This window comes from Hylobates moloch, unplaced genomic scaffold (assembly GCF_009828535.3).
Source record: "Hylobates moloch isolate HMO894 unplaced genomic scaffold, HMol_V3 SCAFFOLD_4, whole genome shotgun sequence".
Classification (NCBI taxonomy): Eukaryota; Metazoa; Chordata; class Mammalia; order Primates; family Hylobatidae; genus Hylobates; species Hylobates moloch.
Window position 1 is genome coordinate 82,423,121 of NW_026652279.1, and position 15,792 is coordinate 82,438,912.

The 15,792-nt window shown below is 36.5% G+C and overlaps 1 long non-coding RNA gene across 1 annotated transcript; it reads right to left on the reverse strand.

The window, feature by feature from the left end:
• Positions 1-989: 989 nt before the first annotated feature.
• LOC131383380 (uncharacterized) lies at positions 990-12,746 on the reverse strand. The gene is made up of 4 exons (XR_009213368.1): positions 12,677-12,746; positions 3,732-3,776; positions 1,671-1,775; positions 990-1,298 (listed from the first exon to the last, which is right to left on the reverse strand). It is a non-coding gene; the product is annotated as an uncharacterized LOC131383380 (long non-coding RNA).
• Positions 12,747-15,792: the final 3,046 nt, after the last annotated feature.

A 15,792-nucleotide genomic window follows, 5' to 3' on the forward strand; every position in this document is an offset into this window, starting at 1 on the left:
TTCTCCCGTGCTGGATACTTCCTGCCCTCCAACACCAGACTCCAATTTCTTCAGGTATGAGACTCAGACTGACTCTCCTTGCTCCTCAGCTTGCAGACAGTCAATTGTGGGACCTCATTTGTGTGTAAGTTAATACTTAATAAACCCCCTTTATCTCTCTCTCTCTCTCTCTCTCCCTCTCTCTCTCTCTCATTAGTTCTGTCCCTCTAGAGAACCCTGACTAACACACCTTGTATACTCAGTGTTTATCTCCCACTTACAAGTGAGAACATGTGGTATTTTGTTTTCTTTTCATGTGTTAATTTGCTTAGGATTACAGCCTCAGTTCCATCCATGTTGCTGCAAAGGCCATGAAGAAAATAATGTTAATGACATTTAACCTCCCAACATGTATCTCTTCTCTTTCTTTTTCTTTGGAAAATTTTTTGTTTGTTTGTTTTTTAGAGACAGGGTCTCTCTCTGTCACCCAGGCTGAAGTGCAGTAGCACCATCATAACTCCCTGCAGCCTAGAACTCTTGGGCTCAAGTCATCCTCCCACCTCTGCCTCTGGAGTAGCTGGGACTTCAGGCATGCACCATCATGCACAGCTTGTTTTCTTTGACAGCACTTATTGTGTAAACCATGAATGCTGGCCCTTGATTATTGTATATTATCATTGCATTTTATAGTAAGGCTTTACCCATGATATGATATTATGTGTGGATTTACTGACATATCACTTTTTTTAATGCTGATTATTTGTCTTAGTCCATTTAGTGTTGCTATAAAGGAATACCTGCAACTGGGTAATTTATAAAGGTCAGAGGTCTATTTGGCTTACGATTCTTCTGCCTAGAAGATTGGGCATTTGATGAAAGCCCCAGGCTGCTTCCATGGCATGACAGGAAGCAAGAGAGATGGGAGGTGCCAAGCTCTTTTTTAACTACCAGCTCTCAAGGGAACTAATACATCGAGAACTCAGTCCCATTCATGAGAGATCCACTTCTATGACCCAAACACCTCCACGGAGGCCTCACCTCCAACACTGGGGATCAAATTTCAACATGAGATATGAAGACGTCAAATATCCAAACCATAACAGAATCACTATTTGTAGATTATGAAACATTCCTATTAGGAATAATTAGAAAGGAGAAAACTATACATTGAGAGAGTAAAAAGAAGGTAAAGAAGATGGCAGGGGCCCAGGTGGGGTGGCTCATCTTTGTAACCCCAGCACTTTGGGAGGCTGAGGCAGGCGGATAACTTGAGGTCAGGAGTTTGAGATCAGCCTGTCCAACATGGTGAAACCCTGTCTCTAATAAAAATACAACAACAACAAAAAAATTAGCCAGCTATGGTGGTACATGCCTGTAATCCCAACTACTCAGGAGGCTGAGGTGGGAGGATTGCTTGAATCCTGGAGGCAGAGGTTGCAGTGAGCCAAGGTCATGCCATAACACTCCAGCCTGGGCGACAGAACGAGACTCCATCTCAAACAACAATAACAACAACAACAACAACAACTTGATGGTAGGGAACAAGTAGAGGATTTAGCAATGAAGCCTTGTGGATATTAAATAACAAAATACAGAACAGATGAGAGCTTTGGGCCTAGGCCTTCAGAATAAACTCTGTTGGTGTCTAGAGGAGAGAAGGAGCCGAGGAGATATATATCAAAAAGGCTCACCCAGGCAGATTCTGACAAGAGTGATTTGGAGAGATCATCTCTAAGCCTTTTGGCTAAGATCAAGTGAAGAGTAGTAGTTCGAATGTAGGAAATTCAGCTCCTATGCTATAAAATAGGAAACACATTGAACATATGTATAGACAATTATCCAAATAGTGGATTAGCAACAATAAAAGAAAATTAATTTACAATCACCTGAACAGTTAAGGGGTAAGAGCAATTAGCTTTAATTAATTAGCAACTTGCTAAGTTCAGTGTTTTTGCCAAATCTATAAATGCTACTTGAAATAAACAACTTATAACCATTGATTCAATTTAGAATCACACATGGTAGGCACAAGAAGCTGAGTGGAAATCCTCAAGGAGAAAAATTAAAATAGGCATGATCACTGTCTCACAACGTTATGGTGCAGCCTAATGCAACCCTAATGCATGGTTAGAAGACTCCCTCGCAAGGACATTTAATTGACTGATCCTTTGATAGGAGATTAGTTTTCCTTGAACCAATAGAAATCTGATGGATTCTCAAACCTGTTCTCACTGACATAGTAAGAAAACAGTTTATTACTACATTATATTGATGCTGTGAAAAAGGTTACCCTAATATAATAAAATTTAAAATTCTCCCATTTAGAACTGAACTTGGTGTTGCTGGAGCAACAATTTATAAAAATGATGATTGACTTTTGTTAGCTTTGGAAAATGGGATAGTTACACTAAAAACTTGGGGTTGAAATACTCTAAAGGAGCTTCAAGTGTTCCAGTGACAGAAAAAAAATCTATTTTTGAACACATTTTTAATTTTTCAGGGTGAAAAATTTTGGGGGGATTTTAAATTCTCTGTAGGATAGAAATATACTTAATAACTGGAGAGCATTTGTACTGATACCTTATTAAAGAAAGGTGAACATTTTTCTCTGTATCATGTTGCTGGCACTGTAGCATATGGGTTCAACTCTGATTTAACAGTCATTATAAAATTATGTTTTGTGAACTTAGCTGAATGTTATAAAAGAACGTAGGTACTACAACATTACAATTAGAATAGGAACAACTCAGCATTCTCTGTTACATGAGGAATCAAAGAGAAGTTGGAAGTCTGCAACCCAGAAGAGGACCTTCACCAGATGTTGACTGTGCTGACACTCTGATCTAGGAATTCCAGCCTCCAGAACCGCAGAACGTCACCCCCTGTTTTTCATGCACCATCTCCACTTTATTGGAAATGTTCTTGACCAGCAATGGAAAAGAAAGAACATACTGCGGTTGTGTTTGTTATGGGACTCAGGCTTTCTCTGAGCACTGCGTAAGTACATGGGTCATGGGAAAAGGGTCTGAGAATGTGGCTCAATTGAATCACTTTGGCTGAAGAGATGTAACAAATCATAGACGTAAAGTCAACGCCCTTCCTGTTTTACAAAGGAGAAAACCAAAGCTCTGTAAGTGCTATGGGGTCTTAGGACCCAAGGGCCATGGTGAGGTCTGGTTTCAACTCTGCTAGTATTGGACAGCTCTCGTGAGCCCTCTTCAGGAACTGCTGACATACCACTTTCTTTCTAAAGCTTTGACCTCCACATGCCCCTTAGTTCTTAGGAAGATGGAATTCAGTGGAAAAAGAAAGGGAATAAAAGAATATTCTTCCTTGACCCTTTGGATAATCTTTCAGGGGAAATAATTAAGAGTCATTCATAACAGTTGGAGAAGGTGTGTGTATGTCTGTATCTTACTAGTCCCAAGAAGATATATAGACAGAAAGAGAAAGTGACAGAAAGTTTTCAGTGGGACTTCTCTAGTACTATATTCCATTGATCTTACTTGAGTGGAATAGCTGTGTTCCTAGTTAACCATATACAAACAACATCCCAGGGAATATTGGTTTCTAGGAAAGGAATTCTATACACCTTTCTCCTCACTTAACCCCTTTTGTCTTCCTACCTGCCTAATTTCACCAAGAAGATATCTAGATGTCAGAACATGGGCTGACTGACTATATTTTCTAAGAATAAAATTTTATAAGGAGAATTATTAATATATCTATACTAATTAAACACATCCACTTACTTGTTTTTCTGGTGCTCTTGGGTACAGTCTTTTATAGACTTTGAGCTGTGAATAGACAAAGAAGATCATTTTGTACAGCTTTGGTTCTAGTTTTTCTAGAACTGCATTGCACAAGGCTTTTCCCAGGGTGCATCCTAGCGGCTTAGCTCTTCAAATCTCAGCATTGGTATGTGGGGCTGCTGTTCAGCAAATAATAAAAATTTAGTTGTTTTGTCACCTGGACCTGCATTGTTCTTCAGTGAATGGTTGTCTAGGTGGTTCTGACACTCTTGACTTCTCTAACTATGATCTTGCCACTATCATAATAACACTTCTTTATTCTACCTTCATTTAATTGTTTGAAATGATAAGGCCAGTTGATACATTTTCTGATATCTAGTAGGCCCCTGAGAATACACTCAAATACGTACAAAGCTTCTTCCCTGGAGTATGGCCCTTTGGGGGTCATAATATTACACTATGAGCTGTAATATTATGTCTGAATATTAGTGCAGACCACAACAATATTGGAGGACAATCCCAGCTTTGCCTCTGGATGCTCTCCCATCCCAAACTTTGTATGGCTGACTTTCTAATCAGATATGTGCCTTTGTAAGGCTGCAACCTTTGCAAGAGAATGTCAATGCTATACCCAGCTTTTCTGGCTCTTTACACGTGCATTCTATGCTTAGCCAGCAATTTGAATAGTTTTATTTGAGCCCGTTTTTCTAGTGGTCAGTGCTTAATATGTCCTTAGTTAATACCGAAAGCTCAACTAAGAGAATTAGTATTTATGGAAGACTAAAGAAAAAGCAGACCACCAATTATACTAAAATTAAATTTTAAAGACTTACTATTGTTTTTAATTAAAAATTGTTTCCAAGCAAACTTCATGCAGGCCTCTAAGAATTAAAAGTTGATTGCTTTCTGCCTGGAAGCCAAGATCCTCCACTAGAACACATTTTGAAAACCATTGCTATAGTGACTCTCAATTTTCTCATTGAATTGTTCAGAACAACAGACTGCTACAGAGCTGCACAAAATTGTTCTGGCTTCCTGTTGAACAGCTTTTATTGAACTGCACATTGCCAAGATTATATGGGTTTACACTGAGAGATAAGAAACAGCCTTGTTTTTGTTGTTGAAATTCCTATGCATTATATTGCATGGCTTGTTATGCATTAGGACCTAAGGTTTAAATTTCTTTCCATTCTTATAATAGGTAAGAGTTTGTTTATATCTTATGGATTCTGTAGATTACATCACTGATTATATCTCTGGAAGGCATAGAGGCATATTGCTGATTCTTCTGTAAAACCTAAGTAGGATTTGATGGTTTGTAGTAACCTAACTTTTGACTATAATATGTCCTTGATGTTTTCCTTTTGTTTCTGTAGGTTTTTCTAATTTTTGCTGAGCTACTTTTTAATGCAGTCATGAACTGCACGACAATATTTGATCAATGATGGTAGTCCCATTATAATACTCTATTTTTACCATAGCGTTTTAATTTTAGATACGTTTAGATACACAAATGCTTACCATACAGTTACAATTATCTATAGCATTCAGTACAGTAACATGCTATACAAGTTTATAGCCTGGGAGCATTGGCTCATATAGCCTAAGTGTGTAGTGGGCTATACTTTCTAGATCTGTGTAAACATACTCTGTAATGTTCACACAACAGCCAAATCCCCTAACCACACATTTGTTGGAAGGTATCCTCATCATTCAGTGATGCATGACTTTTTTATGTGTTAGGATCGGTTTCCAATGTTTTCAGCCACACCACCCTGAATCATACAATATGATGTATCTGAGTATGATTGTGTGTGTGTGTTTATACATATACATATGTTTGTGCATGCGCACACATATGTACATTTATTAAATATACATATATATTATATACAAAGTATATCCATTTACATAAATCTATACAGATGTTTATATACAAAGAAAGGTTCAAAACATTAATCAGTGTAATCTCTGGTAATGACATTATAGATATGCTTGGTATACTGTTTTATGTTTCCTAAATTGCATTCAATGATTTATTTTGAATCAGAAAAAAGTTAAAATTATAGAAATTTAAATAATACATAATTTAAAATTCTGAATACTACAGGGAAAGAGTAAACTTAACATTTTTCTACATAGCTAATTTCTCAGAATTATTTTTGAAAAAAGCCATCATTTCTCTGTTAATGTAAAATGCCACCTTTATTATAGACTAATTTCCTGTCATTTGTCAGATGCTAGCATTATCTAGTCCAACACTGATTTCTCGTTTCCTTCTTAGAAATATGAGTGTTAATTTTTAGCTAGGCAAATAAGTAAAATGAAACTATAATTTCCTGCCTTCCTTACGGCAAGATGTGGTCACATGTCTAGGTTCTGGCCAATGAAATGCCATCAAGATTACCAAGTGGGCCACGGGGGAAGGCTGATTAAAGGGAACTCATTCATTGAAGAGGAATTCCTTTTTTACTCCCTTGGCTTTACTTTTCCTTCTGCCCTGCAGTGTTGAAGTGATAGATGGGTTCCAGCAAATGTATTGGACTAAAACATAACCCAGAGGATAGAAGCCACACGTAGAATGGAACTATACACCAAAAATATCCAGGTGGAAAGCTTTGGTTATTGACCAACTTGGAGCTGTCTTGCCAGCCCTAAACCATCCACCTCCAGACTTCTTTTACGCAAAATATAAATATGTAGATGCTATTTATACCTTTGTTCTTTGGAGTTTTTCTTTTATTTCCAGCCTTTGAACTTCTTCCAATCAGTTTGGGCTATCTTACTTTAATTATTGAAGCACTTTAATGCATCGTAATAATTGGAAGTGTACTCTCCTTTACATTTATTTTGAAGGTTTTAGCCCCATTTTTTCAATTAAACAAGCTTCAATAACATTTTTGTATTCACAAGACATTTTTCAGCTATTTTTATTATAATTATATTACATTTAGGCCATATTAATTACAGAGGACGAGTATGTTTACACCATTAAGTTCTGCTCCAGTGTTATAGTATGCGTCTTCATTTGCTAGTCTTTTTTATATGCCACAATAAACTTTTTGTAGTTTACTTTGTCTGGATTCTGCACATTTCTTTAAAAATTTTTTATAATCTATTTATAACTTTTGTTGTTACTATGAAAAAAGCATTTTTACTCACTGTTTTCAAACATTACTATCGGTACATAGGACACCATGAAGTTTGGAAATCGGACATTTTTCTGAGTTCACTTTTGAGTTTTAATCATGTTTTTGTTGGTTTTCTTAGTTTTCCTTAGTAAACAATAACATAATGTGAAAATTATGATAATTTTACCACTTTTTCTGCTATTTATTGGCCTGGATTATTTATTATTATTGCATCGATTATAATGTCTTGATAATATACATTTAATAAGACTGGTAAAAGAAATACACTCCTAATGTTTCTGACTTTAAAAATAGTTGCAATTTTTCACCATCAAGTGTTATCTTGGTTTTGATAAAATTTTTATTGGAGATTGTTCGGTAGTACACTACCATGTCTTCATTTGTGTTGAATTAAAAGAAAAATATTCTACAATGTGATTATTAGTATTCTCATGGAAGTTCTACCAGATGGATTTTTTTGAGAATTAAAAAAATATATTTATGAAGTAAAGATCTAGCCTATTCAGGTATCTATCTTTTTTTTTCACCTTTTATTTTAGTTTCAGGGGGTAGATGTGCAGGTTTGTTACATTGGTAATTACATATTAGTGAGGTTTGGTGTACAAATGATCCTGTAACATAGGTAGTGAGCATGGTACCCAATAGGAAGCTTTTCAGCCCTTGCCACCACCTCACCCTTCCCCATCTGGTAGTCGCTTAGCGTCTATTGTTCCCACCTTTATATCCTGTGTACTGAATTTTTAGCTCCCACTCATAAGTCGGAATATGTGATATTTGGTTTTCCATTCCTGTGCTAATTTGCTTAGGATAATGACCTCCAGCTGCATCCATGTTACTGTAAAGAACATGATTTCATTCTTTTTATAGCTGCATAGTACTCCATGGTGTATATGTATCACATTTTCTTTATACAGGCCACCACTGGTGGGCATCTTGGTCGATTCCATGTCTTTGCTATTAAAAATAGTGCTGTGATGAACGTACACATCCATGTCTTTTTGGTAGAACAGTTTATTTTCCTTTTGGCTCTATACCTCGTATTGGGATTGCTGGGTCAAATGGTAGCTCTGTTTCAAGTTTTTTGTTTTTTTTTTTTTTTGGAGAAATCTCCACACTACTTTTCACAGTGGTTGAAGCAATTTATGTCTCCACCAGCAGTATATAAGCATTCCCTTTTCTCCAAAACCTTGCCGACATCTGTTATTTTCTGACATTTTAATAATAGCCTTTCTGACCGCTGTGAGATGGTATCTCACTTTTGATTTGCATTTCTCTGATGATCAGTGATGTTGAGCATTTTTTCATGTAGTTTTTGGACACATGTATATTTCCTTTTGAGAAATTTCTGTTCATGCTCTTTGCCTATTTTTTAAGGGGGTTACTTGTTTGTTCTTGATGAATTGTTTAAGTTCCTTTTAGATTCTATATGTTAGACCTTTGCTGAATGCACAGTTTGCAAATATCTTCTCCCATTCTGTAGGATGTCTGTTTAATATGTTGATATATTTTTTTTTTTTTTGCTGTGCAGAAGCTCTTTAGTTTAACTAGGTCCCACTTGTCAATTTTTGTTGTTGCCACAATTGCTTTTGGGGACTTTGTCATAAATTCTTTTCCAAGTCGGATGTCCAGAATGACATTTACTAGCTTTTTTCTATGATTTTTATAGTTTTGGATATTACGTTTAAGTCTTTAATCCATCTTGAGTTAATTTCTGCATAGATCTAGTCAGTTTTTCCAACACAATTTATTAAATAGGGAGTCCTTTCCCCATTGCTTCTTATTGTTCACTTTGTCAAAGATCAGATGGTTTTAGGTGTTCAGCTTTATTTCCGAGTTCTCTAATTTGTTCCATTGGCCTGTGTTGTCTGTTTTTGTACCAGTACCATGCTATATTGGTTACTGTATCCTTGTAGTATAGTTTGAAGTTGGGTAGGGTGATGTCTGTAGCTTTATTCTTTTACATAGACGTGTTTTTGTTATTCAGGCCTCTTTTTGGTTTCATATAAATTTTGGAATAGTATTTTAAAATTATGTGAAAAATGTCATTGGCAGTTTGATAGGAATAGCATTGAATCTGTAGACTGCTTTGGGCAATATGGCAATTTTAACAATATTGATTATTCTGATGTATGAGCATGAGATTTTTTTTCCTTTTTTTTTATCATCTGTGATTTCTTCAGCAGTTTTATAGTTCACCATGCAGAGATCTTTCATCTCCTTGGTGTATTCCTTTCATCTCCTTAGATGTATTCCTAGTTATTTTTTTTCTGACTATTTTAAATGGGATTGAATTCTTGATTTGGCTCTCAGATTGAATGTTATTGGCGTGTCAAAATACTACTGATTATTGTACATTGATTTTGTATCCTGAAACTTTCCTGAAATTGTTTATCCATTCTAGGAGCCTTTTGTTGGAGTCTTTAGGATTTTGTAGGTATAGAATCATATCATCAATGAAGAGTGATAATTTGACTTCTTCTTTTCCTATTTGGATGCTTTTTATTTCTTATTTCTTTCTCTTACCTGATTGCTTTGGCTAGGACTTCCAGTATTACATTAAATAGGAATGGTGAGAGTGGGCATCATCGTCTTGTTCTAGTTCTTAAGTGAAATGCTTCCAGCTTTTCCCATTCAGTATGATGTTGGCTGGGTGTTGGTCATAGATAACTCATTATTTTGGGGTATGTTCCTTCCTTGCCTATTGTGTTGAAGGTTTTTATTATGAAAGGATATTGGATTTTATCAAAAGCTTTTTCAGCAGCTTTTGAGATTATCAAGTGGTTTTGTTTTAAATCCTGTTGATGTCATGAATCACATTTATTGATTTATGTGTGTTGAACCAGCCCTTCATCCCAGGAATAAAGCCTACTTGATTGTTGTGAATAAACTTTTTGATATGCTGCTGGATTTGGTTTGTTAATATTTTGTTGAGGATTTTTGCATCTTTGGTCATTAGGGATATTGGCCTGTAGTTTCATTTTTTTCATTATGTCTTTGCTAGATTTTGGTATCACAATGATGACGTCTTTGTAGAATGAGTTAGGGAGGAGTCTCTCCTCCTATATATTTTGGAACAGTTTTAGTAGCATTGTGACCATCTCTTCTTTGTATGTCTTACAGAATTCAGCTGTGAATCCGTCTGATCCAGGGTTTTTTTTTATTGGTACATTTTTTATTATGGATTCAATTATGAAATTTAATATTGATGTGTTCAGGGCTTTGATTTCTTTCTGACTCAGTTTTGGGAGGTTGTGTGTTTCTGGAAATTTATCCATTTCCTCCAAATTTTCTAGTTTGTGTGCACAGGGGTCTTCATAATTGTCTCTTAGGGTTTTTTGTATTTCTGTGGGATCAGCTATGATATTATTTGTCATTCCTGAGTGCACTTATTTGGATTTTCTCTTTTTCTTTGTTAATCTAGCTAGCAGTCTATCAATCTTGTTTATCCTTTCAAACTACCAGCTATTGGCTTTGCTAATTCTTTGTATGAATTTTTTGCTTATAGTTTTGTTCAGTTATGCTCTGATTTGGCTATTTCTTTCCTTCTTCTAGCTTTGGGGTTACTTTTTTGTTTTTCTAGTTCTTCTAGGTATGATGTTAGATTGTCAATTTGAGATCTCTCTAATGGCTTGACATAGGCATTTAGCACTATAAACTTTCCTCTTAAAACTGCTTTAGCTGTATACCAGAGATTTTGGTACGTTGTGTCTCTGTTTTCACTTATTTCGAAGACTTTTAAAGTTGCTGTCTTAATTTTATTGTTTACACCAAAGTCATTCAGAAACAAGTGTTTAATTGCCATGTAATTGTGTGGTTTTCAGAGATCTTCTTGGTATTGATTAGTATTTTTTATTTTTTATTTTTTTGAGGCAGGGTTCTGCTCTGTTGTTGAGGCTGGCTAGAGTGCAGTGATGTGATCTTGGCTCACTGCCACCTCCACCTCCCAGGTTCAACGGATTCTCCCACCTCAGCCTCCGGAGTGGCTGGCACTCCAGGCATGTGCCATTATGCCTGGCTAATTTTTGCATTTTTTGGTAGAGACAAGGTTTCAGTATGTTGGCCAGGCTGGTCTCAAACTCCTGAACTTCAGTGATCTGCTCACCTTGACCTCCCAAAGTGTTGGGATTACAGGCATGAGTCACAGTGCCTGACCTTGATTTATATTTTTTTTCCCACTGTGGTCCAAAAGTATGGTTGGTATGATTTTGATTTCTTTAAATTTATTGAGACTTGCTTCATGGCCAAGCATGTGGTCAATCTTAGAGTATGTTTTGTGTGCAGATGAGAAGAATGTATATTATGTGGTTGATGGGTAGAGTGTTCTGTAGATATCTGTTAGGTCCAATTGGTCAAGTATCCAATTTAAGTTCAGAATTCCTTTGTTAGTTTTCTGCCTCAGTAATCTAACACTTGTCAGTGGGGTATTGAAATCCCCCACTGTTATTGTGTGGATGTCTACATCTTTTTGTAGTTGTAGAAGTATTTGTTTTGTGTATCTGGTTGCTTCAATGTTGGGTGCTTATATATTTAGGATGGTTAGGTTATCTTGTAGGATTGAACCCTTTATCATTATGTAGTGCCGTTCTTTGTTCTTTTTTTTACTGTTGTTGGTTTAAAGTCGATTCTCTCTGACATAAGAATAGCTACCCTCGCTCCTTTATTTTCTGTTTGTGTGACAGATCTTCCTCCAGCCTTTACCTTGAGTCTATGGATGTCATTACATGTGACATGGATGTCATTACATGTGACATGGATCTCTTAAAAATCGGGGATGGATGGGTCTTTTTTTTTTTTTTAATTTAACTTGTCACCCTATGCCTTTTAAATAAGGCATTTAGACTGTTTACATTCAAGGTTAATATTGATATGTGAAGTTTTGATCCTATCATGAAGTTTTTTGTTGGTTGTTTTGCAGTCTGTATTGTGCAGTTGCTTTAAAAGGTCTATGGACTGTGTACTTAGGTGTGGTTTCCTGGTAACAGGTATTGTTTTTCATCTCTATATTCACAACTCTTCTAAGGATCTCTTGTGAGGCTGGTTTAGTGGTAATGAATTCCCTTAGCAGTTCCTTGGCAGAAAAAGATTGTATTTCTCCTTCATGTATGAAGCTTAGTATGACAGGGTGTGAAATTCTTGGTCAGAGTTTCTTTTCTTTGAGATGCTGAAAATAGGCCCCTACTCTCTTCTAGCGTGTAGGGTTTCTGCAGAGTAGTTTTTCTTAGCCTGTTGGGGTTCCTTTTGAATGTGATCTGACTTTTTTCTCAGGCTGCATTTAAGATATTTTTCTTTAGCATTGACATTCTGGTGACTATATGCCTTGGTGATATTTGTTTTGTATAGTATCAGTAAGGTGGTCTCTGGATTTCTTGAATGTGCATGTCTAACTCTCTATCAAGATTAGGGCAATTTTCTTGAATTTTGTCCTCAAATATAATGTTTGCCAGGTTGTTTACTATTTCTTCTTACCTCCCAGGCGTGCTAATAATTCATAGGCTTGGTTGCTTTTCAAATCCCATATTTCTCAGAGGCTTTATTCATCTATTCTAATTCTTTTTTCTTTATTTTTATCTGACTGGTCTAGTTTGAAAGACTGATCTTCAAGCTCTGAAATTCTTTCTTCTGGGCCTGGTCTATGCTATTAAAAAATATGCTTTCGATTCTATTTTGAAATCCCTTCAGTTTTTCAGTTCCAGTGGCTTTGATTGATTTTGTTTTAAAATGTTTTCCTCTATCCTTATTTCCTGGATTGCTTTAGAAGTTTTTTTCTGTTTGTGTGTTGATTTGCAATCTTACCTTGAATCTCACTGAATTTGCCTGCAATCCATGCTCTGAATTCTCCATCTGCATCTCTGTGCCTCCTTTTTAGCTAGGGACCATTGCTAGAGAGCTACCATGAGCCTTTGGTGATGTCACAATATTCAAACAGAATTCTTACACTGGTTCCTTCTCATCTGGAGATGGCTGTAGTGGGCAGGCTGTTTTGGCTCTGCTTCTACAGTCCTATGCATCAGGTTTTGTATTGGGTTCAACCTACAGGCCAATAGATGACATCTAAGAGCCAGCTACTTACTGCACAACAGGGAGGATATGGCCCTGATCTGTTTACTGTGACGTGCTCTCTGTTGTTTCAGGTGAAGAGCTGGATAGTGGGGTGCCTGGTGTTCCGCGGAAGAGGCCGGACACAATTGGGCAGAGCTGTAGCCTCTGGCTTGCCCATGTGTATCCCAATGGCAAGCACAGGTACCAGCCCTGAAAAGAGTGGCTGGGAGATGCTCTTAGGGATATGCCCCAGAGATCTCCGTGTAGGGCAGAGTGAGGAGGCTGCACTGGCTCACCCATGGTAGATAGACATGAACAGAATCTGTTTCCCTATCACACCCATTCCAGGTACTTCAGATGCACACTGTAGTCTATCTCCAGACCACAGTGTGGTTGATTGAAAGCCTCAGGAAACCTTGTTTCCAGAAGAAAATAAACTTGATGTTTTCTTTGGGTATATCATTATCATCACTATGATTATCATGTACAGTTTGCTTGAATTTACCACAAAATTCAATGCTTAATATTAAAAAATGAGATGGTTGTTCTCCAAGATTGTGTACATTATTATTTAACCATCTTGTTCTAAATAAAGGAGGATGAAAAACTTAAGATTTACTCTAGTTTTCCTCTGCCAGTTCAATGACATACTGCTTGAGAAATGGAAAAGCTGGAGTTTCAACCCCCTATTTAGTATGGCAGCTATTCTGTGCCTGGCACGGCCATTTGTGTTGTGCCATGAGCCTGTTAAAAGTGATTCTATGTTTTTTCCATAGATATCGCCTTTGGTACTTGGCATTCTTCCCAGAGGAAGATAATGGGAATCAGACATGCTTCTGATTGTCCCACCAGCCGGCTGCCGGTTCCAGCCCAAGCCATTCTGAATTGGAGGATGATGGTCTAGCTTTACTTCTCAAATAGGCTACTCCTTCCCACATGGTCAGGTCAGCTTTTTAATTAGTTATTTTTTTTTCTCCAGCCCCACCAGTACTATATTTAGCAGAAATATACTACTTTGTAGTAAACACTACTCTCTTCCAGATTGATTTAACACTGACAAAATAAACAAAACTCTTCGGCCAAGTGTGGTGACTTACTCTTGTAATCTTAGCACTTTGGGAGATCAGAAAGATCACTTGCACCCAGGAATTTGAGACCAGCCTGGTTTGTGAGACCCTGTCTCTACAAAAAAAAAAAAAAAAAAAAAAAAAAATTAGCCAGGCATGGTGGCACACGCCTGTAGTCCCAGCTAGTCGGGAGGCTGAGGCAGGAAGATCGCTTTTGCCTGGGAGGTCAAGGCTGCCCTGAGCCGTGAGCTGTGGTCAAGCACTCCAGCCTGGAAAACAGAGCAAGACCTTATCTATATTAAACAAATTAAAAGTCTTTCTATTCTTGTTGTTCTGGTGACTATTTCAATAAAAGTCTAGGAGAGGAGGAATTTAAAATGGGCATTCGAGTCACATCAGTTCATTCAGCAGATAATTTTGAGTACTGCCTCTGTTCCAGGCACTATCATAGGCATTGAGTGGTGGACAGAGAATGATCATCCTCACTTGCAGGGAGAGGATTCAGCCTCTTGAGATCTTGCTTGGAAATTATCCCATCCCATTTTGAATTACATCTTATCTTGAATTATGAGTATTTAATGTAGCTGGCTCAATTTTGAAACAAAGTGATTTATAAATAAATAAGATGAAATTTTAGCTATATATACATAAAAGAGATTTCACTTGAGGTCCATCATTCAAGCACAATAAACCATCACTAAATATTCTTGAACACTGGCTCCACTGGGTAACAGTCTCTTTACGCTGCCATTCTTTAATTGTGTAGCATGCATGATATCTAAATCTCTAGGTGCTTACAGAATGATTATATTGTTTATTGGAAACACTAATAACAAATAACTTTAATTCTATTTTGTATTTTTCATTGTAAAAATTGATTGACATATGTAGTAATCTCAGACTCTTTTACTCAAACTTTTTAAAACGATTGATGCAATTGTATTCTCATAAGTTTTGGAGGCTTCTATAGCCAAAAAACAAAAATCAAAGGCATAGGAATGTTAAATAGTAAATATTTATTTTCATATGCTCGTCCAAATAACTGGATCAAATCCTTTCTAAAATAGTAGTTACAAAGCATTTCAATCTTTATAATACATACATTTATAGTATTAAAAAATCCCTATAGTATTATTCCATTTCAATGCTCTGCTATAAATCTTTTTCCATTTATTTGGTGTATAATTTTTGGATAATAGACCCATTCTTTCCTGATCATTTTTGTTCAGACTATAGGTTTAATGCATATAATTCTGCATTTCTTCATCGTAATCATCATTTCTAGCATTGGTATTCACTCACTGGAATGTCATGTCTATGTAAATGCTAATCCATTTCTCATTTTTCTCCTGTAAAATATTCTTTTTTTCTTATTTCTTTATTTAAAGTAGAAGCTTTAATTGTGTCTGGGTAAATTGCCACAGTTCCAGTGACAGCTTTGGAGCCTCTGATTAAAAGTCATTTACTTACAAAGAAGCTCTGTTCTCTCTAAACCAGTTTAAGTGCCTGAGGCCTTTTGGTATTAATGGTCTCTACTGCTGCAGCCACAGAGATGCCTGTGATGAAAGTAATTACCAGTTCTTTAGATGTTCATTAAAGCAATCCTGTAAAAAATTTGTTTGAATTACTAGGTAGTGACTTATCTGTGCATTACACAAGCTCAAGACAATATGACTTATTCATATCAGCACAAAAGAGAGGGCAGACAGAACACAGCCGCAGAGTCCAGCACTTAAACAGGGCAGAGGCAGAGGAAATGTACTAGTATTACAGTTGACACTAGATTCTTTTTTTTTTTTTTTT